Genomic DNA, 26,046 nt, shown 5'->3' on the forward strand with positions numbered 1-26,046 from the left:
GTTCTACAAAAACATCTTTACACCGTCTAATTTTTATGACAAATCTTTGACTTAAAAGTGAGAAAATAAGGCTCAGGCAGCTTCAGTGACTTTTCCAGGGTCAGTCAGTGAATTTGTGGCCACCCCAAGATTTAGTATGAGATTCAGGCCCAAGATTCAGACCTGAGCACATGAGAGTGTTAACAACTTAAGGAAGGAATCCAAGGTCAAAGGTAAGGTCAGAAGGCAGCCTGCAGGTACTACAGAGAGTGAGGTAGAGGGATCATGATGGGAGGAAATGAGAGGTCATCGTTGGAGGGGTTATGTCTTTAAGGATGGAAACAGCATGTAGAGAGGTACCCGGGGGCTACCTCTATGGGGGTGGGCAGGGTGAGGGTGACCCTGCTGAGGGTCTGAAGATCCAGGTTCTAGAGCCACCCTGCACCCTCAGAGTCAGTTCCTTTAGATCTAATACAACATAATGATATTTATGCCCCCACAGCCCCGGTGTGAGAGCTCGAGGGATAAGGTAGGAATAATCTGAAAGATGTGAAGCACTTTACAAATATCAACCCTTCTTGTCCCAATTTTAAACAAGATGAGCTTGAGGTTTGAGTCTTGAGGAACTTGTCCAGGATCACAGAAAGAGCCCAACAAGACCCAGGCATCAGCACTAAGCTCTTTAATGACCAGCCAGCACTGTAAGCTTTGAGTCTTGGTTGATATTTGGAGAGACACCAACTGCTGAAATTTCTGTTCATGAAGACCTGCTGCTTTCTGGGATCATGAATACATAAGCTAACTAAAGAGAGAAATCTATCTCATTGGAGCAAGGTAGATGGAAGAAGCTTATCAGAGATGGTCTGAGGGTCGGGCCGCCTTGCTCTGCATATGTTGGCAGCTTTACCTTCTCTGTACTCCAGCCCCAACTTGTAGGAAAATGTATCTCCAAGGCATGGCTTAGAGCAGCAGTTCTCAAACTTTCTATGGTAAAGCCCTCAGGTTCACCTCAATAATGTTTCAAATACATAAAATAAACTGCATAGGATTAAACAGAGACAAATTATATTCAAATGCACTTACCAAAATATTAAAATATTTGTGATATAGTAATATATACACATATGCTTCTTTATTTAAGTATTAAATAGAAGGTCTAGCAGCTGGTCCAGTAACTATTATATTCCTAAGTATACATAAGCATAAATGATATTTTGAAATATTTGTAATACCTGAAAATAATGTTCTAAAATCTACAATTTCTATTGGTGACAAAGTTAGATGTTTCTAAATATACCATGGTAGTTTGTTGGCAATATTTATAACTGAAAAATATTACATTTCAGTTAGAGGCTAGTGAAGCAAAAATGTCATTTTTTTCCTATTCAAATTGAAATCTATATGTATCCTCCCTTTTCCACCCCCAGAATTCTATCCATGAACCTTTGGGACCCAAGATTAAGAATCTTCAGTTTAGAGGAAATAAAAGAAGGCTTTTAAGTAGAATACAATAAGTTATGGAGGAAATAACACTTATGATATGATTACATTTACTGTTAATTGTTTTTCCTTTATTAATAATATACTATGTTCCATTATATTTCACTGCAGATGCCAATTATATAAATTATTTCTCACCATAAATATTAATAAAATGCATGGCTGGACAATTAAGCAAATGTATGTTTTTAAGTCACAAAGCTATCCCAGCTGTTACCTTAATGAGTTAACACTCTGCCTTAGTTTCCCCAGATCATAGATGGTTAGCATAACAGTAACAAAGACTACAATGTGAGGGTCAAGAGTATGGCATCTGGAGTCTGAAATGAATTGGTTCTAGCACCACCATGCACCAGCCGGGTGGTCAGGGGCAAATTGCTTGACCTCTCTATTCTGTTTTTATTATGTAAAGCAGAAGTAATGATAGCAAAATTTGAGGGTTGTTTGGAGGATCAAGTGAGATGAGATATTTAGAAAGCATTTGACATTGCATCCTACACATACTAAGTACTTAACTAGCAGTTGCTATCACTGAAAGTACAATTATTATTACCTGTTATCACGGGGCATGGAAGTCAATATCCCTGACCCATTACACTGACAAACTGTGGGCTCCTTCTCGCAGAGTTTTCAGCAGACAGAGAAATGGTGGGAAAGCATCAAAACCAGTACCTTGCTTCGGTACCATCAGCTTTAGCTAGAAAAATGGCACAGAGCACAGCACTTGTGCGAGTGGTGAGATTGGAAAAATCGTTGTGTTTACTGAGGAGAGTCTGTTATCACCCTTCCCAAGTGTCTGCAACTTTTTGTTGCTATCTCTTCCAGTGTCCAGCCATTTCTCCCTAACACTCCACGGAGTACATGTGTAAGACAGGAAGAGGAAGGGATTTTACTGACTGCTCCTCTCCTGTGTGCTGGCCGCTATGTTGCTCTCCTTAAGTGAGGAGTGTCCCAAGTGTGGGAGCCTTTTATTTTTCGGTGCTTCACTCTTTCAAGGTCTTGCTTTTGAGGCTACATCTGCCTAATTTGGACCAATGAATAATACCAACGTACTGAGGATGACCAAGTTTCCAAAGTGCTGCATAAAATACATCTGCATCTTAACAGAAGCTTTTAAGACCAATATGAAGATGGTGTGAGGCTCTACACATGGACCTAAACACACCTGAGTTGCCTCTTGGGTCTGCTGTATCTTAGCTGTGTCACCTGAAGCAAGGCAGAAACCTCTCTGATACCATTCTTTACTTGTAAACCAGGAATCAGAGTAGCTAATTAGCAGTTTTGTTAAAATTGTGAAATGAGATTTTGTTTTATAAACAGCATACACTAAGATACTTAAAATGATTAAATAATAGAATTAATAAGAATAATGGGACTTTCAGCTTATTGAAGAATATTGGATGTGGAATTGGCAGGCCTTTGGAGGCCTTTTGTCTCCTCATGGAGGAACCTGCTTGCTCTGTCCATGACTCGTGTTTCTCCCACACTGAAAAGATAAACATACTTCAGTGTTCTCACAAACACAGCACTCATAAGGAAAATTTTACCCAACTAAACATATCCAGTATGGAGGTAGGATAAGATCTAAAACAAAAACATGAACTACCCTGGGTAATGCTTCACCTCTTGCTTTTGAAATCCTCCTAAGCACCTTGGCATCCTGTAAAAGAACAAAAATCAAAGGCCAGCATCCAATGGCTGAGGGCTACCAGCCTCTTTCCCTCTTCAACTCATAAAGGCTTGAAGAGGCAGTCAGCATAGCCTCCGGGTCCTCCTTAAAGTTTAGGGCTCTTCAGCTATGGAATCCAAATTACTCTTCTGGATGCTCGCCCAGAGCAAAGCTCTGGCTTCGAATTCTCTGGACGGCAGCCATGGTAGAGACATTTGCTACTGCCAGCATGTAAAGGAAAAACATGGTCTCTATCACTCAGGCAAGGACACAAATTGAATGTTTCTAGGATACCTCAGCCAGGAAGGAGGTTTGTCACCAGCGTCTCCGGATAGAGAAACCATTCCCTCTGCTCCCCACATGGCTAATCTTCACTAGTGTTGCAGAATGGAAAAGAACTTCCAGAGACTGAAGAACACTCTGGAAGAATCATGAATTTGAGAACAGACTCAATCTGCATTTTCAATCCCACGGGGCTCACATGTTTCCACGTGCTCAGGAATAGTGTCTACTGAGATCCAAGAGTGCCTTTGGTAATACTCTGTTCTGTGTTGTGTATGTCTACTTTTCTTTTAACTCTTTGGGTTTTGGGTGCAGAGCTTTGATTTAATCAACCACCTCTCTCAGCTAATGGTGCACATGAAATCTCTTTCTTATTTAATTTCAGTTTCTCCTTCATCCCTCATTTGCCTTTACTATTCATTACCATTAAGTAGGCACCACCCCTATGATGTTTAATAGATGTTCTTGATACGTATGTATCTGTGAGACACGTATAGTGGTATTTTGTGTATGTATGTGCTTTTAGCTTATATAATAGTGTCTCATTATACTTCTTGCTTCTAATATATGCTGACTGGTGTATTGCTTCTGTCAGCTGTGTAATATTCCATTTGATAATGGACAGCTACTTGCTGCTACAAATAAATCTGCTGCGTACATTTTTCTTTGCAATGTCTTATGGGCTAATGCAAGATTTTCTTATGCAAGATTATGCACGTTCTCAGGAGAGAGACTGCTGGATTATAAGATACCCAGACACTAATTCTCCTATGAGCTGCCAGATTACTTTCCAGAAAGACTATACCAGTTCCACTTTGCCAGCTAAACACATGTGTTCTGGTTTCTTCCAACTTGTTGAAATCTTGCAGTCCTGTAATTTTAAAAATTTTCCAATTGAGTGGATATTAAGTGGCCTAATATTGTTGTTTTAATGTTGATATTTCTCATTATGGATGAGAATGAGAGTCTCTTGAACATTAGACATTCAGGTTTCTTCCTTTTGTGCATTGCCTATTTATATACTTCTCCCATTTTCCTATTTTTTCAATGATTAATAGGAATTTTATTTCTTTTAAAGAGTAAGAGCACAAGCAGGGAGTAGGGACAGAAGGGGAGGGAGAGAGAGAGCAGGCCCCGTGCTCAGCATGAAGCCTGATGCAGGGCTCGCTCCCATACCCTGAGATCATGACATGAGCTGAAATCAAGAGTCGAAAGCTTAACCAACTGAGCCACCCAGGCACCCCAATAGGAATTCTTTTTTAATCTAAACATTAATCCTATTGATTTTAAACTTTGAACATTCTCTTGGTATGGTACACACCTGTTAACAACCACTTTCTGTGCCCGTGTTGAATAGAGATTTGTAACATTTGTGTAGTCAGACCCAACACTTTCCTATCTTGTGGTTTGTGCTTATATGGTCTTGTTGCAAAAAAATCTTTTCACCCTGTGGGCATATTTTCTCCTACCAGTTTTAAGGAGCCAACTTTCCTAGCACCATCTACTAAACAATTTATCTACTCCCCATCTCTATTGGATGTCTTCCTTACACACATCTCTGATCCTGGGCTTTCTTCTGCTACTGTGCTGGTATACACAATCCTTCCCTGCTCTTGTGTGTGTGTGTGTGTGTGTGTGTATGTACATAAAATTGACAACTATTTGTGAAACTTAATTCTTCAATGTAGAGTTTAGATTCAGTTTGTCTCAAAAACTTCTACTGGAGTTTTTGGGAACATATGGAATATATAGATTAATTTAGGGGAGAACTGACAGATTTATAATATCAGATAATTCCATTCATTCATTATTCATGTCTTCTTCTATGCCCTTTATGAAATTTAAATGATTTATCTATAAAATATTATGCCTTCCTTTTTCTTTCTATTCCTAGAAACTTGAGAGATTCTTGATGTTCTGAATGGCAGCTCATATTCTATTACAGTTCCTTGTTGATTACTGATGGTGTAAATTGAATTTGTATCTGGCAGCCTTGTTGAACTCCTACTAGTTCAGAAGTCTATTATGCGGTGGATTTTCACTGCATATCTGACTCCTTTTATTAGGTGGTACCCTGAAGCCAAATGCATGCTTGCTCTTTACATTTTTCATCATTCAATCTCCTTAAAGCTTTTTCATGCTGGTTGACCTGCAACAGAAAGGCTGGAGATCATTTTTCAGCATTTACTAAGTTACATGCTTAGTCGGGTATCTAACTCTAAAGCCCAGACCTTTGAAGATGGCACTGCTCTAAGTCTGGGCCTTCGACTTGTTTATATTGAGCAAGGTAAAGTCTGTATTATTCATTAATACATACACTTTTAATGAAAAATGAGTTCAGTTTTTATAATTTTGCCTATGCTATGTTTGTTCTGATTGCATTTACTTAACTCTAACATGATTATTAACATAATACATTTATGTATATTAACTGTAATATAAGAAATTAAAATTGTCTCCAATAGTAAATGTATAATTGGGGATTGGTATTTTGCATGTCTTGATTTTTGCTTATTTTTCTGATAATTTTACTTTTTTTTCTTATTGTGTTTTATAAAGGTATCAGTGAGATTTTGAAAATTAAAAAAAAAAGCAAATTGATTCTCTACCATAGATAGTTTCAGAAGTACTGATCTTCAACACTTTCTCTTGCTGAGTTAAATGCCTAAAGATGTAAACAGCAGAACAAAAGTTAAGAACCAGTCTATATGTCAGTTCCCAGTTGTCTCAATTGTTTTAGGTAGGTGATTTGTATTTCTGAAATGCTCCAATTGAATGAGAGCCACCTTGAGAAAGCCCCTTTCTACAAAGAATGGCTGAGAACATTTCTTTATGGTGTCTCTATCTAGCTCTCTCTGCTACTTCAGTCCTCAGTGCGTCCAGTGGATCTGAGGCAAGAATTTACTGCCAGGAAATACCAAGCAATATCTGAACTTTAAGCTAGGAAAAAGTTTTTTATTCTAACAGGCAACTTCTAACCTTTAGATTCAACTCTCCCCTGTTTGGAAAAAGAATATTATGAACTTGTGCATAACAGTATTGGGATGTTAATTATGTGGTTGCTGACGAGGTTAATGAAACTGTTTCATTTAGAATACAAAAGTACCCCATTTGAACATAGATTGAAGTATTTAAGCCATTGGCACAGGTAAGCTTATACAGTAATATTGAGATATATCATCGAATCTGTGAAAGAATATTTGATAGCTGTAAAGTACTACAGAATTAAAAGAACATTTTTAAGATCAAATCACAGTTCTTGGAAAAAGTTTTTGTATAGGATAGTCTTCTGACATCATTTAATAAGAAGGGCAATTCGGTGAATTTACAATCTGGTTGCTTTTTAAAAATAATGATCTGGCTGTATTTTTTTAGTGTATAATGCTACCAGGTTTCAAGCATAATAATTAGCAGAGCTAGCAAAAGTAACATAGCTTTTACATTTGGGTTTTAACTTTCTTGGATGTCACTTGTACAAAGATTTTTATAGCAGCCCTCTTTAGCTCATGGAAAAATAATGGGAAAAATCCAAATATTTAACAAAAGGAAAATTTTTAGTAAGCCAGCTTTATAAATATAGTGAAATAGTTATTGAAAAATCTTTAAAAATAAATAAGCAGAATAGATCAATATATAACAGTGGCTCTATAGGAGTATGCGATGTAAATGACAACATAGCAAATGGGGTACAGGTAAGAATTACAACTGAATAAAAACATGTTCATGTGTTCAGAGAAAGAATCGGAATTAAGCCAGATGGAAAGTATTGCGTCTTTTTTATCTGTAAGGTTATGATGAAAAAACATTTAAAAGTACATTTTTATGTTGTGTTTTTAAGAAAATTACATAAATGTATAAATAGGTTTTTTTTTTAATCTTTTAGATTTTTTTTCAAGTTTTTATTTAAATTCATACATATGGTAAAATTGCTTTCAGGTGTAGAATTTAGTGACTCATCACTTACATCTAACTCCCAGTGCTCATCACAAGTGCCTTCTTTAATGCCCATCCCTCCTCCAGCCCATCCCCCTACCCACCCCTCCCTTCCATCAGTTTGTTCTCTATCATTGAGTCACTTATATTTGCTTCCCTCTCTCTCTCTTTCCCCCTTCCCCTTTGTTCAACTGTTTTCTTTCTTAAATTTCACATATGAGGGAAATCATGTGTATTTGTCTTTCTCTGACTGTCTTACTTCACTTAGCATAATGCTCTCTAGCTCTATGCATATTGTTGTGAATGGCAAGATTTCATTTTTTTGATGGCTGAGTCATATTCCATTGTATATATAATGTATAGATAGTTTATGCAAGTTTAAGAACTTTCTTAATGCTCAGATAATGGTAATAGGGAGTACATAAAAAATTTTTAGGGTAACCCTGGTGGCTTAGCGGTTTAGCGCCACGGTTAGCCCAGGGCGTGATCCTGGAGACCCAGGATCAGGTCCCATATCCGGCTCCCTGCATGGATCCTGCTTCTCCCTCTGCCTGTCTCTGCCTCTCTGCCTCTCTCTCTCTCTCTCTCTGCCTCTCATAAATAAATAAAAAAATAAACAAATAAATAAATAAACAAATAAAATCTTTAAAAAAATTTTTTTAAAGTGGTATTTTAGAAATCTACCTGGATCAGGGCTCAACAACCCATGGCTCAGGCCAAATCCAGCCTGCTGCCTGTTTTTGTAAATAAAGGTTAATTTCATCACAGCCACATGCATTTGTCTAGGCCCTATGACTGCTTTCCAGCTACAAGGGCAAAGTTGAGTGTTTGCAACAGAGACCATTTGGCCTGAAACCTTAAAGTATTTACCATGTGGCCTTTACAGGAAAAGTGCCAAGTCCTAATCCAGATATTCACTTGTGGAGATATGAATCAGAATCTATTCTCATTCCTGGGATTTCCATTTACATAATAGATAACAAGGAAAGATCCAAAACTGCTTCAAATAATTTAGGTCTAAATCTGCAAGGAGTTCTGATTGATTGATTACACAGGTCCAAGAGGGTTTGGGAAACAACCAGGACACTATTTTCATAGTTGAGAAATTTTACAGCATGGGTTTTTCTTTCTGAGTAAAATAACCATAAGCGTAGCAGAGTTACGAGAACTGCGTGTGGATGAACAGAACCTTCATGGTAGTAGGAGTCACCTGGGCCTGGCAAGGCTCTCCTGTAGGATGCGATCTCCACCTAGGCACACACAGGGTTTCTATGGCAGCATCAAATGGGAAAAGAAAAACTTGGCCTAGCAATTTCCTGAAGGTGTCAGAGCAAGAAGTCCTAGGAAACACTCATAAGCAGTAAGCAGGGGGACTCACAAGTTCTACTTTTTTGTTTTCTGCCATTCTCTGCATCCTTCCACCTCCCGCTCCCTCATCCCTGCAAAGAAGGCTGCAGGTAAGTGGTTTGTTCCCAAATGGATTTATACCTTACATTCTGAGATAGGTTAACAGAAGCTTCACACCTGACCGTTCCTTTGCCCTAGGATTTTGGAAAATGTGTCAGGTTGCTTCCAGAACAGCAGTTAACTCTGTTTTGAGGTGACTTCTGTGGGTATAATTTGAATCTTTTGTGAGACAAATGAAGTTTTTCAGTTTAGAGGTTGAGGGAGAAAATTGGTAGTTTTTAGCAGCTACTGAAGTGAGATGAAAGGCACTTTCTGAGCTCTTTTTTCTCACTGATCGTTCTGCACCGGATCACAGGTAAATATTTGTAACACAACAGAATTCTAGAACACTCTCTATAGGCTCAATAGTTACTGTGCACCACAGACTTGCTACATACTGGAATGCTGGGTGGGTACACACATGCACACGTATGCACACACACACGCACCCACACACCCTGTGGGCCCTAACAAGGGAGGACGAGATGTGAGAAGCACCACTACGGCGGGGCTAGAGATCCTGTCAGTGAAGGCGTTTGACATCCATGTCTCCCCTCCCTGTCTCTGTCCTTCCTCTTTGTCCCCACAGTACCCCAACCCTGCAGCTAGAGCGCTTAGACACCTTCTCCTGTGACTAAAGGAGTTTTTGGATTATTTTATACTGAAGTATCAGTGACTCGGGTAGGATGCTCTCAAGGCTATGTACATGATAAAGAAAATGGAAAGGACCAGGGGCAGGGACAGCTCGTTGCTGAAACTGTGTGCCTCTGACAGTTGTGCTCCCACAGCACGGGGTCTGGTGGGGAAGGGAGTCTCCGGCAGGAGTGTGGGGAGACCATGTCCCTCACATTGCACTGCCCATGGCGACCTAACTCCTTTGCTCCCCTCCTCCCCGTGCCCATGGTTTCTGAGTGCTGAGGGGACTTACTCCCCAGCCAGAGGACACCAGGCTCTGAGGCCCACTGCCCCCCTTCCCCGGCATATATCTTCCAGACTCTAGAACCTCCAGAGGAAGCCCAGCCCACCAGCTGGTGGAGAGGTCCTGGCTCTGCTTTCTTTTTTCTCTTTTCTTTCACACCCTCTCTGAAGAGAGACGGGGTCTAGGAGAAGCACAGGCTTCACCAGATCGAAGAAGTCACTGGTGAGAGGCTGTCCCTGGGCAGAGAAAGCTCTGGAGAAGAGCCTCAGTGAGGGAGATGGGAGGTGGGGGAGAGCTGGACAGTGGGAACCCCTGGGGAGAGAAGGTGATAGAGCTGAGGCTGGTCCAGAGCTGAACCCTGAAGTGAAGTTTATTTGGGGTCCTCATCCTTCCTAAGCTTTACTGTGTTCTCAAGCTGGCAATTCCCTCCGGTGCGTCCACTGGCCTGCCGCCTGGATGCAGATGTCCCTCAGCCTCTGCCTTCAGAAGGTACTTGTTCTGAGGTAACCTTCACATATCCTCTTTTTTTTTTTTTTTCTGTCTCTTTTTTAGATTCTGTCTCTGAAGGGGGGAAAAAAATCCATGCTGAAGCTTTAGTTAGTAATAATGAATTAATTAGTAGACTTTCTCAAATAAAATATTTACATTTTGAAAGGGGCCACAGAAAAGTTAGAATTTTAAAAGAAGCTCCTAAAATTACCTTCCCACCATCCCACCATCAGTGTGTCCCTAAGGGAAGTTCTGGCCCTACACCTATCTTGCTTTTGAGTATCCCTGTGTCTTCCCTGCAGGATCTTTTTAAGGAGCACAAGAATTTGAGCTACAGAAACTATAAATTATCTTTGTGTACATTTATAGGATATTTGCTAATGCCTATAGGAGCTGAATTTTAAACTTATAAATAAATTAAAGTTATCTTTTTAGTGACTTTAAGCTGATTTTTTTTTTTTTTTTTTAGCGTGGATCACCAATTCACATTTGCTGAAGAACTACAGTTATGAGTTGGTTGGGAACGAGAGCAGGGAAGTACACAAAGGAAAGGAAAAGAATTAGTAGATGGTTGAGTTTTACTAAAAAAAGTCTCCTGAACCCAAGTTTGAGGGAATCAGTTGGTCATTTACTCTTACTTAATGCAGATGGATTGCTTGAAAAAGCTCTTAAAGACCATTTCTTTTCTCCTAGTTACCATTATTCCTTTGGCAGCAGCGACCATAATTGCCAGGATTTTTCCCGTCAAGAAGTGAAGCCAGTAATTGAGAACACATTGGGCAAAGCTTACTTGTTTCCTATGACAGTGGAAAGAGCTTTCACATAGGTTAAAGTAAACTAGACTCTAATTCATATACCACATCTGCACACTCATGCCTCTGGAAGGAGGTAGCATGAGCTTTTTTTAGATTTGTTTGGTGGTTAGAAGCAGAGTTATTCTGAGGGGAAGAAAAAGTCATTTGGACATTAGTTTATGGCACTTGTTTTCTAATACTCATGACAGTGACATAAATTTGGATGATCGTAAATACATAGATACAAAGAAGATTCATTGAACCAGTAGGAGGTTGAGAAGGGACTTACAGCTGTGTTTCTGACCACAGGAGCATCCTGCTGGTCATTATTGTGCCTCAGCCAGTGCACTGGGCCACACCAGGCTCTTCAGGTTGACAGATCTTAAGTTCCTCCCGGGTACAATGTGAATGAAGCAGGGAACATTAGCAAATTGGACAGCATGCTAACATATTTGGAAAATTTTCACTAGAATAAAACAAACCTTTATTAATTTTTCCATATGACCTATGATTTCTTTTTTTTTTTAATTTTATTTATTCATGAGAGACACAAAGAGAGAGAGGAAAAGACATAGACAGAGGGAGGAGCAGACTCCCCACAGGGAGCCCGATGTGGGACTCGATCTCAGGACCTCAAGATCATGACCTGAGCCAAAGGCAGACGCTCAACCACTGAGCCACCCAGGTGCCCCACCTATGATTTCTGTTTGTTATTCTGCATTCCTTCCCTGCCTCTAGATAGAACTGGCCCGCCACTGTGAAATTAAGCCAGTATTTACCTCCATTGTATGCCTAGTGTCCTGAAGCTCCCATACTGATGAAGCACCAAGGAGAGTTATTACTGTCAATCTAATTTTCATGTCCAAAGTCAATAAAAGAACAAGGATATCCTCCTCTTAGAGAGGAGAGATAAAACACTGATTAAACATGAAAAATCTTTGGAATACTTTGTAAACATCTTCAGGAGTCAAATCATCTGCAAAAGGCTAACAGGTCCACCTCCTTTGAAAGTTTATTTCTTAGCAAAGGAATTTATCACCTGTTTATGGAGGTCATTGAGTACTGTTGTGTAGCTTCATCAAAAGCATGCCCTGGTTCCTCATTAGCATAGATTCTCTTTCTAAAGATATTCCATTTGATTCTTCTACTCTCTAAAGCTTGTTTAAATTGTACTGTCTCTATTCTCTGTCACTGTTTTGCATAGCAGAAAAGGAAATCTTAATTGTTGTGTATTTATAGTCAACCTCTAGACTGCTGGATTAATTCATGCATCATTTCAACAGTTCATTTAATAAGTATTGATTAAAATCACACTTGTGCCATGCACTGTGATAAGGATACAAAACTTGAATAAGACATTTTAAAAATAGATCCTGGCAATGGTTACACAACATTGTGAATGTAATTAATGCCCTGAATTATATATTTTAAAATGATCAGAATGGAAAAGTTTGTTACATATATTTTACTGCAATAATTAAAATGTTTTACAAAACAAAACAAAACAAAACAAAAAAACAAAAACAAAAAACAATCCACAACAACACTGAATAAGAACAGTCCTGGTCCTCAGATTGCTCACAGTCTAGTAGGAAAGACCACACATGCAATACAATGTTGTTGGTGAGAAGATAGAATACAGAAAGGAGGTGCTGAATCAAAGTAAGAAGCTGTGAATGAAATTTAAACTTTGTTTTTATTTTATTTTCTATAAATTCAATTAATTAACATATAGTGTATTATTATTTCAGAGATAGAGGTCAGTGATTCATTAGTTTTATATAATACCCAGTGCTCATTACATCACCTTAATGCCCATCAACCAATTATCCTTGTCCTCTCACCCCCTCCCCTTCAACAATGCTCAGTTTGTTTCCTATGGCTAAGAGTCTTTTATGGTTTTTCCCCTCTCTGATGTCGCCTTGTTTTATTTTCTCCTATGATCCTCTGTTGTGTTTCTTAAATTCCACATATGAGTGAGATCATATGGTAATTGTATTTATCTGATTGACTTATTTCATTTAGCATAATGCCCTTTAGTTCCATGTTGTTGCAAATGGAACAATGAAATGGCAAGATTTCATTTTTTTGATGGCTGAGTAGTATTACATTTTATATATATACCATCTTCTTTATCTACTCATCTGTTGATGGACTTCTGGGCTCTTTCCATAGTTTGGCTTTGTAGACATTGCTGCTATAAACATTGGGGTGCAGATGCCCCTTAGAATCACTATGTTTGTATCTTTGGGGCAAATACCTACTATAGTGCAACTGCTGGGTTGTAGGATAGCTCTATTTTTAACTTTTTTTGTTAGTGGTGGTGTAGTCAAGGAAGGCCTCTAGATCCAAGGCTTCGGTGTTGAATAGTTCTTCTCCAGAAGCAAAGGCTTAGGTTTCCTTCAAATGCTGGATTCTGCAATAATGCAGGCAGTAACACTGGATAGGAGGAACTGTGGGTAGTTGAATCCTAAATCCAATGTTTCTCTCTGGTATCATTAACTTGTCCTACCCAGCACCCAGAAACGGTGAGACCAGAGAGGTATCTAGAGTGAGCACTCACCATCAGTCAGGTGCTAACTCTGTACTTGCATGGCCTGGGAAGTAGTGACTTTCTTAAATGTCCTCAGACTTGTGCTTGTACTTAGTTAACATCCTATTCTGTAGTTGCCTGTTAACTTGCCTGCCTCCCTGTGTAGACTATAAACAGAGCCTTGTACATATTTTATCTCTTAGGGTTAGGACAAAGTATAACACATAGAAAGCACAAATAGGAGCATGCTTTGGTAAGCATTTTAAAAATAAATTAAATGAATGGCCACACTCCACCATATACCCTAGGGACAAGCTCTTCACCTGTGCCTCCTTGACTCCCATCTTTGTCCTGTCAAGTTGAAGGTCTTTTAAGTTTATGCTCCTTGAGCATCTCCCAGTAGATGTTTCCTCTGTGCCTCTGGAAACCTTTCCCTCCTCACTGTTTTTCCAGTGTTTTGTTTTTGGTTTTGTTTTTCGTTTTTCTCCCCACGATTGATTTCGAACAGTTGCTCTGTCTTCAAGTCTTGTGAGTTTTCCCTGGGGTCTAAGCCACTGTTAATTCCATTTGGTTAAATTTCCACTTTGGATGCTACATTTTGTGTCTTTAGAAATTTCATTTGGTTCTTTTTATATCTTCTATTTATCTCCTCACTATGTTTGGTTTTTCTTTACATCCTTGAACATATGGAATATATTTATAGAAGACGTCTCAATGTTCTTATTAACTAATTTCATCATCTCTGTTGTTTCTAGATCTCTATCACCACCTTTTTGACATTTCTACCTACTCCTGTAAGTAAGAAAATTGAGGCGTGAGTTCACAATTCCATAAATGTGCCCACTACCTTCCTTATTCCCTCCTTCCCTTCCAAAACTTAACTCCTTCCTGCTGCTTTTGATCCTATCCTTTCACATCTTCTGATGTGTTCTTGACCCCTTTCTCCTGGTCCTAAACTTTTTAGTGGCTGTTTTTCTTTGGGCATAAAGATATTTATGCCTTGTCTTAAAACAAACCAAAACCAAATAAAACCTTCCTTGATCACCATGTCCCCCTCTAGCTACTGCCTTGTGATTTAGCTTCCCTTCACAGGCAAGGATCTTAGAGAATAATCTTTCCTATTTTCACACAGCAATGCCCCTTGCTAGGTGTACGATCTTAACATGCTATAACCGTGTTTCTGCCCCTCCCCCATTCTGTGAAAGCACTTTGGCAGTAGTCAGCAAGTTTTGCTAAATTCACCATATGGTTTTGGGTTCTTGGCACATTTAGGCATAGGCACTTGCTTCGTCCTGCCTTAAATTCTGTCTTCCCTTGGCCTCATCCTATTTTTTCTTCCTTTGCTTAGGTCCAATTTTCTCTGTTTCCTTTACCTTTTACCACTGTTTCCACTGTAATGACTCCCACATTTATCTGTAACCCAGCCCTTTGGGGCAGTGCATTACAGGTGACCCAAAGACCTTACATTTTATATTTACAAACTGTATTAATAGTTTTACCCATAAAATTTAACTTCAAATATCCTTTTAGTTGCTCAAAATAGGGATTCATTGTAGTGGTTGCTATGATGTGCCAGCCAGATTCTCCTTTATGACCAAAAGATGTACTTCCCCAACTGCTGGAGTGTTGTTGGTGGACATCCCTGAGTTATAAGGGTTCCTCTGAGCTGCTTGAATTGAAGAGGGTTGCTTTGATGAAGGTTGTGCTGCTTTCTTGGGGCAGTCTTCATCTAGTGAACGACTGATGCAGAAATATGAAATTTCAGACTCTCCTCAAATATAGATCTACTCAAAGGGCTATCTCATTTTCAGAGCTCTTCAAAGGGTTGGCTGAGGCCTTCATGAGACTGCATCTGAGCCAGCTTCCCTCTCTGCCAAACCTGGTTTATTGCCATCCCTCCCCTCCCCTCCTGTCCCTTCCTTTCCCCTCTTCTTCCACAGATGTCAATGCCAAGAGCACTTCCTCATAAACCTTCTGTATACCAATCAATCCTGAGTCTATTTCATGGGAACCCAACCTAGGATAGTCATCTTGAATGTCTCAATTTCATTTATTCCTTCACCCAATTAATACCAAGTGATGTAGATAACAAGCTTTGTAGTATCTACAAATAGTATCAATAAATCTGTTTTCTGCTCTTAAATTTGTTTTCTTCAGCACCCCCTCTGACACAACTTTACTTCAAACTCTTGTATATGTCTGGACAGTACTACTCCTATAGCCTCCTAGCTAATCTCTTTGCCTGCATTCATCATTCAAGACTACTCCCTATGGGATCTTTCCAGGATGGAAAGGTAATCCAGCAAGTCATCCACTTCATAAGAACTTTCAGTGGCTCCCCAGACTGGCATTCATTTGTCTGTTCAGTCAGTCAGCCATTTACTGAATGTCCACCATGTGCCAGGCACTGTAATTCTGGCAATACAAAGTTGAATGAAGTGAACAGAGTCCCTCATGGAATCTATAGTAGAGGACACAGTATAAACAAAGGTATGTGTGGTAAACAAGCAGAAGCACAGAAGGCTTACAATCTGTTAAAGGGGAAGGATGTGTATCAGACACTTGATCATGTAAGTAAACCAAAATAACATCTGTGATAAGCTCCACATAAAAAAGATTCATGGATGGGATCCCTGGGTGGCGCAGCGGTTTAGTGCCTGCCTTTGGCCCAGGGCGCGATCCTAGAGACCCGGAATCGAATCCCACGTTGGCTCCCGGTGCATGGAGCCTGCTTCTCCCTCTGCCTATGTCTCTGCCTCTCTCTCTCTCTCTGTGTGACTATCATAAATAAAAAAAAAATAAATAAAAAATAAAAAGATTCATGGTGTTATAAGCACTGTGAGAGGAGTTTGACCTCATTACAGAAGCCAAAAAGAACTTCCCAAAGAAGCCTTTTTTGAAGTAAAATGGAAGTGCTTTAGCTTGGAACACAAAATTCTTTATATTCTGAATCCTACTCCTCCTCTTTATCTTTTATCAGTTCTTCCCAGGCCACTTACTGCAATCCAGTCACCCTCCACTCACATTGTTTAGAGACTTGTGTGCTCCTGCTGTTCTATCTCTCATGCCTTTGTGACTGTCATTTTGTTGTAATATCTCTCCCACCAGCACCACCACCTTCATAGACAAGCCATCTCCTAATCATCTTCTAAAAACAAATACAATCATTACTTTCTCTAGGAAATATTTCCTAATCCCTCAGTGTGACTCTGATGTTCCTTAGCAATATTCTTTGCCCATATTCATATCTTTATCAAGTTTAATATGATACTTACTGCTATATGTTTAAGTTTCTTGAGAGCAGGATCATGTTTGAGGTTATATTCTCTATGCCTCATATAGTGTAGGGCACAGACCAGATAACATTTATGACTGAGTAAATAAAATGAATAGGATTTGCTTACATATATGACCTCAGTTATCCTTTTAGAAACTTTTTTTGCATATGTTTTTATTGGAGTTCGATTTGCCAACATATAGCATAACACCCAGTGCTCATCCCATCAAGTGCCCCCTTCAGTACCTGTCACCCAGTCACCCAACCCCCCCGTCCACCTCCCCTTCCACTACCCCTTGTTCGTTTCCCAGAGTTAGGAGTCTCTCGTGTTCTGTCTCCCTTTCTGATATTTCCCACTCATTTACTCTCCTTTCCCCTTTATTCCCTTTCACTATTTTTTATATTCCCCAAATGAATGAGATCAATAATGTTGTCTTTTTAGAAACTTAACCTAAAATTTAGCATTAAATTAACTACACATTGAGTACGATAAATAAGTCTTTAAGTAAACAAGCTTCAGGCTTCCTTTTAAGCTTTTAACTGAGAAGTGATTGTGTAATCTTAGATTCAATTTAGTCATTTAGATGGTCAAAACAGATGAGCCATCCATTTTCTAGTCTGATTGTTTTGGTAACCTCATCTGTTGTTTTTTTGATGATCTTTCCCATTTCCATGCAATGTATCAGCCAGCAGTTAATCCAGGGATTTACTGCAGGAGAGTCCAGGTTCAAAATCTGTATTTATATTTCTGTGTTCTATAGAGCACAGCTTGATGGCATCCCAGCTACTACATTCTATCCACCAACGATTTTAATTGGAAAGAATGAAGGGAAGATCGTCAAAGTACCATTTGGTGCTTAGCTGGAAAAAAGATTGAGAGTAAACAGGACTTCCTAGATCAAATTGTCAAACTAATACAAATAAATCACTGAATTTACATGGAATTCACTCCAAAATTTGAAGGAATTCAAGGGTGACATTGTATAACTATAGCCATTCTCCAAAAAACTTTTCTAACAGCTTCACAGCAGAAGGTTGTCTTCCCTCTACAGGACTTTTTTTTTTTTTAGATTTTTATTTATTTATCCATGAGAAATGCAGAGAGAGAGGCAGAGACATAGGCAGAGGGAGAAGCAGGCTCCTCACAGGGACTGGGATCAGGCCCTGAGCCAAAGCCAGACACAGCCACGGAGCCACCCAGGCGTTCCATACGGACACTTTCCAACAAGAGACTGAAGAGTTGTCTCACTTCCATATTGAGGAAAGATACAGAATCTCTGATAAATGGGGAAGACTGGAGAAGTAAGCAAGCGTAAACTCCTGAGATAAAGGTAGCCTATTTTCTGCCAGGGAAAACCTTGGCTAACTAAATTATTTAAACATTTTTTTGGATGGCAAATTGAAGCATGGAGTAAAAATAACCAAAGGATATATTTTGATAAAAGTTTCCCCAAAAAAACATTTTATTAGTTATAAATTTTAACAATTAATAAAAAGAGTGGTAGTATTGGTGGAGCTTAGGGAAAGTGTCTACTAACAGAAAAACTCACCCAAATCCTTACTTTATCCACCTTGAGTTTTATCTTACCAAAACACCCTTCAGATCATGCCTGTTCCCTGATTAAACTTTTGGTAGTTTCTTCATAGTTTTAGTATTTTTTTATGATGAAAAGTAGGAAAAAATAGAAAAATAAGAAAGGAAGTACTATCTATGAAATACTACCATATCTACATGCCATTTCATTTAGCCTTCAAAAGTCAATGGTGAGGCTAATCTTGTGATACTATTCCCATTGTATAAAGGGGTAGATTAAGGCGCAGTGATAATATTTCCCCTTATTCCCATGGCCAATAATAATAAGAATATGAACTTTAATTGAGGAGTTATTGCAGTACATAATTTTGGTATTGTAACAGTGTTATTTCAGAACAGACATACAACCTGTTTCTGCCCAATGAGACATGAGGAAAAGTCTACTGTGAGTTGAGGGTTGGGGCTTAAGAGAAAGTCGTCATGCTACACATTCTTCCCTAGAGTGTTTCCTTCTGAACATCCTATGTAGCAGAATCAGTTAGCATCAGGTATCAGGCAATCAAGTGTTTCAGGAGGTGAACCTGATTGGTAACCAACTGGGATAACTCACCTCTCTGGGGATATATAAGAATGGACATGTGGCATCATTTTCCCCAAAGAATCATGAGGGGAATTATTTTTGGAGGGAAGTAATGGTCCAGGGAAAGATTTTGTTTTGCTTTCCAAAAAGAAAGCATGAGGAAAAACTACTCTTTCTTATGTTTAGATTTGCCATCAGCATATGATACAGCTGTGGCAGCCATCTTGACACCATGAGGTTAGTCATCCTACAAAGGTATGCCAGGGTGTTGAGGAAGGCATAGTGAAGCTATAGAAAGAACCTAGGTCCTTGATGATATAATTAAGCTGATAAATTTACCAACTTATCTTTGTTTTAACTCTAGATTTCAATTTCCTTACATTTAAACCATTTTGGATTTTGCCTTTTGTTACTTCCACCTAGAATGTCCTAACTGATGAAACTTTTAGTTTCATTCTTGCAGATACTGGTTCCTCTTCTCTAGTGCATGGGTATATGTGTGTGTGTACATGTATATGTTGAATGGACAATGAAGGAAGGATAAATGTACCTCTATTCATTAAAAATCAAGTTTCCTATCAAAATTCTTAAAAAGTGAATAGTTTCAGAGAATTATAAAAGTATAGAGAAAAACTCCAGATGAATTTTAGGACCAGAAATTCAAAATAGAGAAAGGATAATTACTATGTCGTAGAATGGAAATATCTTCGGTATAGAGTGTGTATGTGTATTTTCCCTCCTCTCCTATATGCTTCATTTTAATTAACTGTCTAAAGACCAAAAAACCTCAAACTAAGAAGTTATTGGATAGTTTACTTTCAAGGTTAGTTTTAGGGCAAAATTCAAAGGCAGTAGGGACTTTCAAGCACAAGTGCCTTCACGTGGTATCTCCTTTCATGCTTAAAGTTAACTTGCTTCTCTGTTAGCACAGAAAATGCAAATAAAATATGTCAGAATTGGAGATACCCCAGACTAGACATTTGTTGATTGTCTCCTCAGAATTCCCTCTACCCCTTTCCCAACTGTCTCTGATTTCCATTTAAAGATTCATGTATTTCCAAGGAAACTGAATCCTATCTTTGTGCCAGATTTGGAGTGTGTTTGCCCTAAATTAAGCTGGTAAATTCATTTTACCCCCCAGGCCATTGTGATTTTTAAGGGGGTGGGTTTGCTATCTGAGCTGCTTCAATTAGGATAACTTTCTGAGTGATTGTTGGGATTCCAGTGCAAAGACATTCCCTCTTTCCTGCTGCATGAGGTACCGTGTAGCTCTGAGACTGTTGGCCACCATCTTGGAACCAGCCTCAGGGTTAAGTTGATATCAAAACAGGGTCCTTGGTGACATTGTTAAGCATTAAATTAAATCTTATCTGAAGCCTGATGATTTCTGGAATTTTCCATTTCACGATCCAATACTTTTCCTTTATTTTGAAGCCAATTTTAATTTTTTTTTTGTCATTACAACCTAAAGCCTCCTAAATGATGCAATCTGTTGGAATTACCCAGTCCTTTCTTCTCAATTTACAAAGAGAATTGAGAAAATGAGGCCCACGGAGGGAAACTGACCTATTCAAGGTCAAATAGGTGCATAACTGTGATTTCGTACTAGAAGACAGATTTCCTGACTCCTGGTCTGTTCTTTTCTCGTAAACTTCTTGGCTCACAGAACTATATAGATTGATGCTGTTTTCTAGCTAAATTAGGATGCCTGGCAGCCTTTCACTTATAAAACTAGTGAAAAATCTATTCCTATCTGTGGCTACTAAGACTGTTTGGATGTGTAGCATTAAGAAGTTTTTGAGTCTGTGAAATGAAATCATAATGATCCACCCTACTTTTCTATTCTCTTCCTAGACCTATATGTTATTTGCATGATTAAGTATCTCCCTTGTGAGGCTAGACATAAGGCATGTGGCAAGTTCCTCAGAGTATTTCCATAGCAACTAGCAGGCATACAGAATACTTTGCTGAAACACAGGGTTTAAGAACAGGTATAGACTCCCAAATCTGATTTTTCCCCTAATTGCACATATTTTTCCTTATGTGTGTGTATGTACACATGTGTGTACATGGGTATGTGTGTGTGTTTAAGTGGTAGGCATTGAAGACTACAACTTGAGCATCTCTGTAACTAATCTTCACTCACATTCTCTCTTCCTTCTTTTTCCCTTCCCTTCCTTGCTCTCTCTGGTGTATTGCTTTGCCGTAGACATTGATGTTTTCAAGTATCCTCCTCTTGAGACATGTCACCATTATTTGAAAGGAGAAAACTTTCTGTCTGTGTTAGCCACACATGTGTCATGTGTAGTGGTTGCTATGGAAATACCTGAAAAGAGATCTCAAAGTGAAAAACAATCTTTTGTCTAAGCAAGGAGTATGGAATGAGTTACTTTATGAAGCAATGTCTTACCTGTCACTGAACTGTATTCCAGGAAGCTTGGATTTTCTAACCGAAAGCTAGGATTTTGTAACCATGCCAGCAATATGCCTGCAGACTGGCACTGTCCTTCCTGAAGCCCTAAAGGTGAGTCTGGGACCCTGCTTCTTTTACACGAATATATTTCCTCCAGGTAACTTACCTTTCTCCATCTTATTCTCAGAAAAATAACAATCTTCCCCACTTCCCCTAAGCACTTAAATATAAAATATTCTTTTTTCATGAATTCAACAATATTTGTTGGATACTGCTGTGTGCCAGGCATCGTGCTAGCCCTGGAGAGCAGGACATGAACGGAGAGGCTATACATTAAGTGCCTGGTAATGCCTGCCCTATGAAGAGAGAAGGAAAGGAGTGGAACTGTGGTATTAACAACAATTTTATTTCTTGAAAAAATCATTCTGAAGTATTTGTGAAAACTGTTAGCATTTAAAAATTTTTTGTTGATTATGTGGTTTTTGTTATTTTTGGTTCTCTTTTGTATTTTTCAATGTGAAAAACTGTCTGTAAACACAAAGGAAAGGAATTCTGACCAGACATCAGACTAACATGTGCTGAATGGTGACTGAAAGGGAGAGAAGGGGGTCAAGGAGTTTGGACTGTTCTTTCAAGACATTTGGTAGGAAAGGGGAAGAGAAAGATGGACTGGCAGAAGGATCAGGGCTGAGTCCTATGCCTTGGGAAGGACATGAGCATATTTAAATGCTAATAGGAAGGATCCCATGGAGAAGAAGGGCCTGAATGTGCAAGAGGCAGAAGAGAAATTGTTCATAAGACGATAAAAATGGAAGGGCCCAAGGCACAGAGAGAGATACTGGAGTTAGGGTGCACAGGACGCAAGGTTAGACGCTAACATGGTAAGTTCAGAGTCTCCATGAGAAAGTGAAGGGTGTCCTGGTTGATGGTTTCTTGTGGAAAACATGCATCCATAGACACACACACACACACACACACACACACACACACATATATATATAATTTTACCAAGGTCAGAGGTCATCTTGGTAGCTACTTGTTGCTAAACTTACAACAAAGGCAATCTCACTGCTGAAGATGTTTCTCTTGACTCTGCTGGCCCTAGGAATGCTAGCAGCTGTGCATCTTGCCCTCTCATTGCCTCTAGAATCCAAAGTACCCCCCACCCCCATCTCTACAACCAATGTTTTGATTCAGGGCATCATCATCCTTTATGTAGATTATTTAAACAAGTCTCCTAACTGGCCTTCCTATTTCCAATCCAGTTTGCACAGTGAAACAAGAATTCTATTGCTGAAACACAATTCTATTAAAAGAATTCCTGCGGTTAAAACCCCTGCTTAGCTTTTCACTTTCTTCAAGATGAAAGTCAGCCTCCTACAGCCAGCCTACAAGATGCTTCATAATCTGGATGGAGCCTGCCTCTCTTGTCTCTCCTCACGGCATACTCTTGCCCAGAATCATATGAAAATGCTATACCTCAAATTTCCCCATGTCCTTTCCTGTCTGTGAGTTTCTGCACTTGTCCCCTCTGTCACATTCACTTCTTCCTACTTCCTAACCTTCACCCAGATAATATGGGTCTCCTCTTAGATGTATTTCTTCCAGAAACTTCTCATGATCCCCTAGGTCTGTAGTGGTTGCCTCTTAAAAGGGCACCAAAACCATCCTGGCTACATTCTATCTCACTCTGTCTCTGTCATTGATCTCAGTCTCACTCCGGATTTATATACATATTTTAAGACAAAGTCTGTGTCATTTTTACCACTGTATGCCTAATATCTTGCAGAACATCTGGCTCATGATAAGCATTTAGGAAATTCTTTGTCAGCTAAACAAATGAATAACTGAATGAATATTTTTTTTTCAGAAAGTGTAATTGTCACTCAGGATGATCAAGGTCTTTTCCTAAAATCCCTCATCAAGTAAATAAACAGTAAGTCTGAGTCTTGAGTCCTCTGCCCTTCTTCCCTGTCTCTCTTCTCTTACCCCTGTAATCTCTCAACCTGGAAGATTTCATCCACATGGCTAGCCATCTCTATGATGGTGATTAACAAATGTATATTTTCAGCCCACAGATCTTTTCAGGTCTCCAAAATCACATCCAGTAGTAGTCTAGTCAACATTTCTTCTTGGGGGATTTCAAGCTTACCTTCACTTGACTAATTTAGTCTTTTTTCAAAGCCTTATTGAAAGTCTGATTGGCCTGACATGGATCAAGTGACTATTCTTATTCCCAGTGTATTATGGCTAGATGAACAAAGAATAATGAGAACACAGAGATAAATGGCCCAACTCTGACAGGAGGGTCAGAAGATACCTCCTGAAGAAGTTATATAAAAGAGAAACAATTTGTAACAGAATTCTCAACATTATTCCTCCATCTTTGGATCCAGGAAATCAGTTGGTTGGTTAAGAGCACCATCCACTCCTTGGATGGAAGACATCTCTGACTTTGAATATGAACATCTGACATTCCAATCTAGACTCCTCCACAAGAGCAGTCCCATCATCCTATCTTGGCTCCCAGCTCAACCCCTCTGCTGCAAGTCCTGACTCCAAACCCTGTGGGATACTAAAATACAAGATCATAGCTTGCAAATAGAGTGTGCATCTGCTGTGGATTGTTGTTTTAGTTTAATTAGGACTTGCTGTTTCCTGAATTCCTATAATTTCATTTGATGAATTGTGTTAGTTACTTGTTCTGCAGTCTTTGAACATGTGGCACTTATCAGGAGAAATGACTCCCTTTTTCCCCTTTGTAAAGCATCTTTTGGTGCATTAAAAAAGGGCAAATATGTTTTTTTTGTGTGTTTTGATTTTTTTTTGCTATCTATAAAATTACAAATGCTGTGATAGACATTTGCTTCTCTGTAGGAAGAAGGGCCTGGTTCCAGTATGCATTTATCACATTCAATTCAACACGCTCCAATGTCACCTCTGTGTGCACAGCACAGTGTGAGTGATGAAGATGAGTAAAACATTCTTTACTCTTTTAGTATTTCCCAAACCAGTTCAGGAGACAGATCCACTGACAAGTAAGTACAATACAAGACAGACCAAGATAAAAGCTGTAATAGAGATAATTATCCCTTTCATTTGTTTATCCTGGTTCAGTTTACAAAGAAATTCCATGTACATTACCTCATTTGACCTTCACAAGTGCTCTGTGAGATAGGTGTCATTACTGTCATTTTAGAATCCTAGATAACCAAGGCTCAGAGAGATTAAATGTCTTGCCCATGTTCTCATAGCTAGTAATTGCCATATGGGTCTTGTAAGTCCCATTCTAGTATGATAGAAGGACAGGGGTGAGGAGAGAATAGTTTAAACTGAAGCAATACAAGAACGTCTCATGGAGGTGGTGTGATCTAAATTGAGCCTCTACCTTCTGGAATAGAGATGAAGAGGAAAGGAATTCCAGAGAGAGGAGAAATCTAGAAGTAAAGAAATCCATGAGTTGGGAGAAGTTTGGGTATTTATGATCTTTCAGTTGGTACCATCATCATTAATGGAACAAATATAAATTGAGCACTATATTAAGTACTTCTACATAACCCAAAAGAAAACTGTTCTTGTCCTCAAGGATTATGCAGTATTCAGGGATATATAAACACAAACCAAATGAGATTAATACAAGAGAATACTTAAGAAGTGGCCCTACTGTGAGATACACATTATAAGTAGTATAGGAATGCTTTTATTTTTATTTGTTTATATTTTATTTTGTTCCTATGTTGATTGTGTATGAAAGGTGATTTTAAAAAGCATATGGAGATTAAGTTGCTATAAAGAAATCAATGTTTTAGGGAGATATTAGATATTGAGTCAGGCTTTGAGAATGAGAGCTATTTAAAAGCTCTGAGTAAGCCAGGGCTGCCATGCTCCGTACCCAGCAAGCATTCTCAGGGTGGATGTGGGGGCGAGCCTTGCTGCCTAGCAATGCTCACTGGGCTTGAAGGGAGATTGGCGCATTGAAGGAAAATGAGGTGAGCAATTTGTGAGAGGTGCCAGCTGTGCTGACTCATGCACCTTGAAACAAACTAACCCCTTGGAAGAAAGGGGACAAGAGAAACTGGAGGATGATCGTGTCTGTGGAGGCAAGACAAGCAGAAGTGTAGCAACTGGATATTGACTGGATCTAATGTATTCCTGGTTGGTTGCTGGCACACGTGGAAACACAATTCACTCACTCCTTACATAGGCTTTCCAAAATAGATCAAACAGGTATCATAAATTCATTTTAAAGGTAGTAAAAACTCTAAAGGGAGTTACATAACCCACTCGAAGTCACATTATTAGGCTGCAGCAGACCTGAAATTCAAAACTAGGTCTATCTGATCTCCAAGTCCATGGCAAGTGTGTATTAACAGAGTAAGTATTTTATGTTAACTTTTATCTTAGTTCATTAGTTTTTTAGTGTGGCAGAGATATCATGTCCAAGTTCACAAAATTTGGGAAAGTTATGAGACTGTTGTGATCAGATTTGGGGGACTATATGTTGCATATGTGTGTGTGCATGCATGTGGTGCATATGTACATGTATGTATGTGGGAAGGGTCAGTATCTACTGGGATATATTTAGTTTAACAAGATTTTTTTTTAATGTAAGATGAGAATAGCACATTTGTGTTTTGATGGCAAGGACAGTAAAAGATTGGTGATAGGAGGGAGATAAGAAGCTAAGGAGGCAAATTC

General features: G+C 39.0%; 2 long non-coding RNA genes across 3 annotated transcripts in view; one reads left to right on the forward strand and one right to left on the reverse strand.

Moving 5' to 3' along the window:
* LOC144316095 (uncharacterized) overlaps positions 1-26,046 on the reverse strand; it is a 56,843-nt gene that overhangs the window by 11,866 nt on the left and 18,931 nt on the right. Inside the window, exon 3 of one of the 2 annotated variants that reach the window (XR_013381894.1) lies at positions 4,744-5,579. The exons of the other annotated variant lie outside the window; for it this stretch is intronic. This is a non-coding gene — a long non-coding RNA (uncharacterized LOC144316095). Of the gene's footprint in view, positions 1-4,743; positions 5,580-26,046 lie in introns of those variants that run through there. 2 annotated transcript variants of the gene reach the window in all.
* Positions 3,223-24,111, forward strand: LOC144316097 (uncharacterized). The gene is made up of 4 exons (XR_013381898.1): positions 3,223-3,681; positions 21,368-21,459; positions 23,219-23,284; positions 23,745-24,111. It is a non-coding gene; the product is annotated as an uncharacterized LOC144316097 (long non-coding RNA).

This window comes from Canis aureus, chromosome 6, assembly GCF_053574225.1.
Source record: "Canis aureus isolate CA01 chromosome 6, VMU_Caureus_v.1.0, whole genome shotgun sequence".
Classification (NCBI taxonomy): Eukaryota; Metazoa; Chordata; class Mammalia; order Carnivora; family Canidae; genus Canis; species Canis aureus.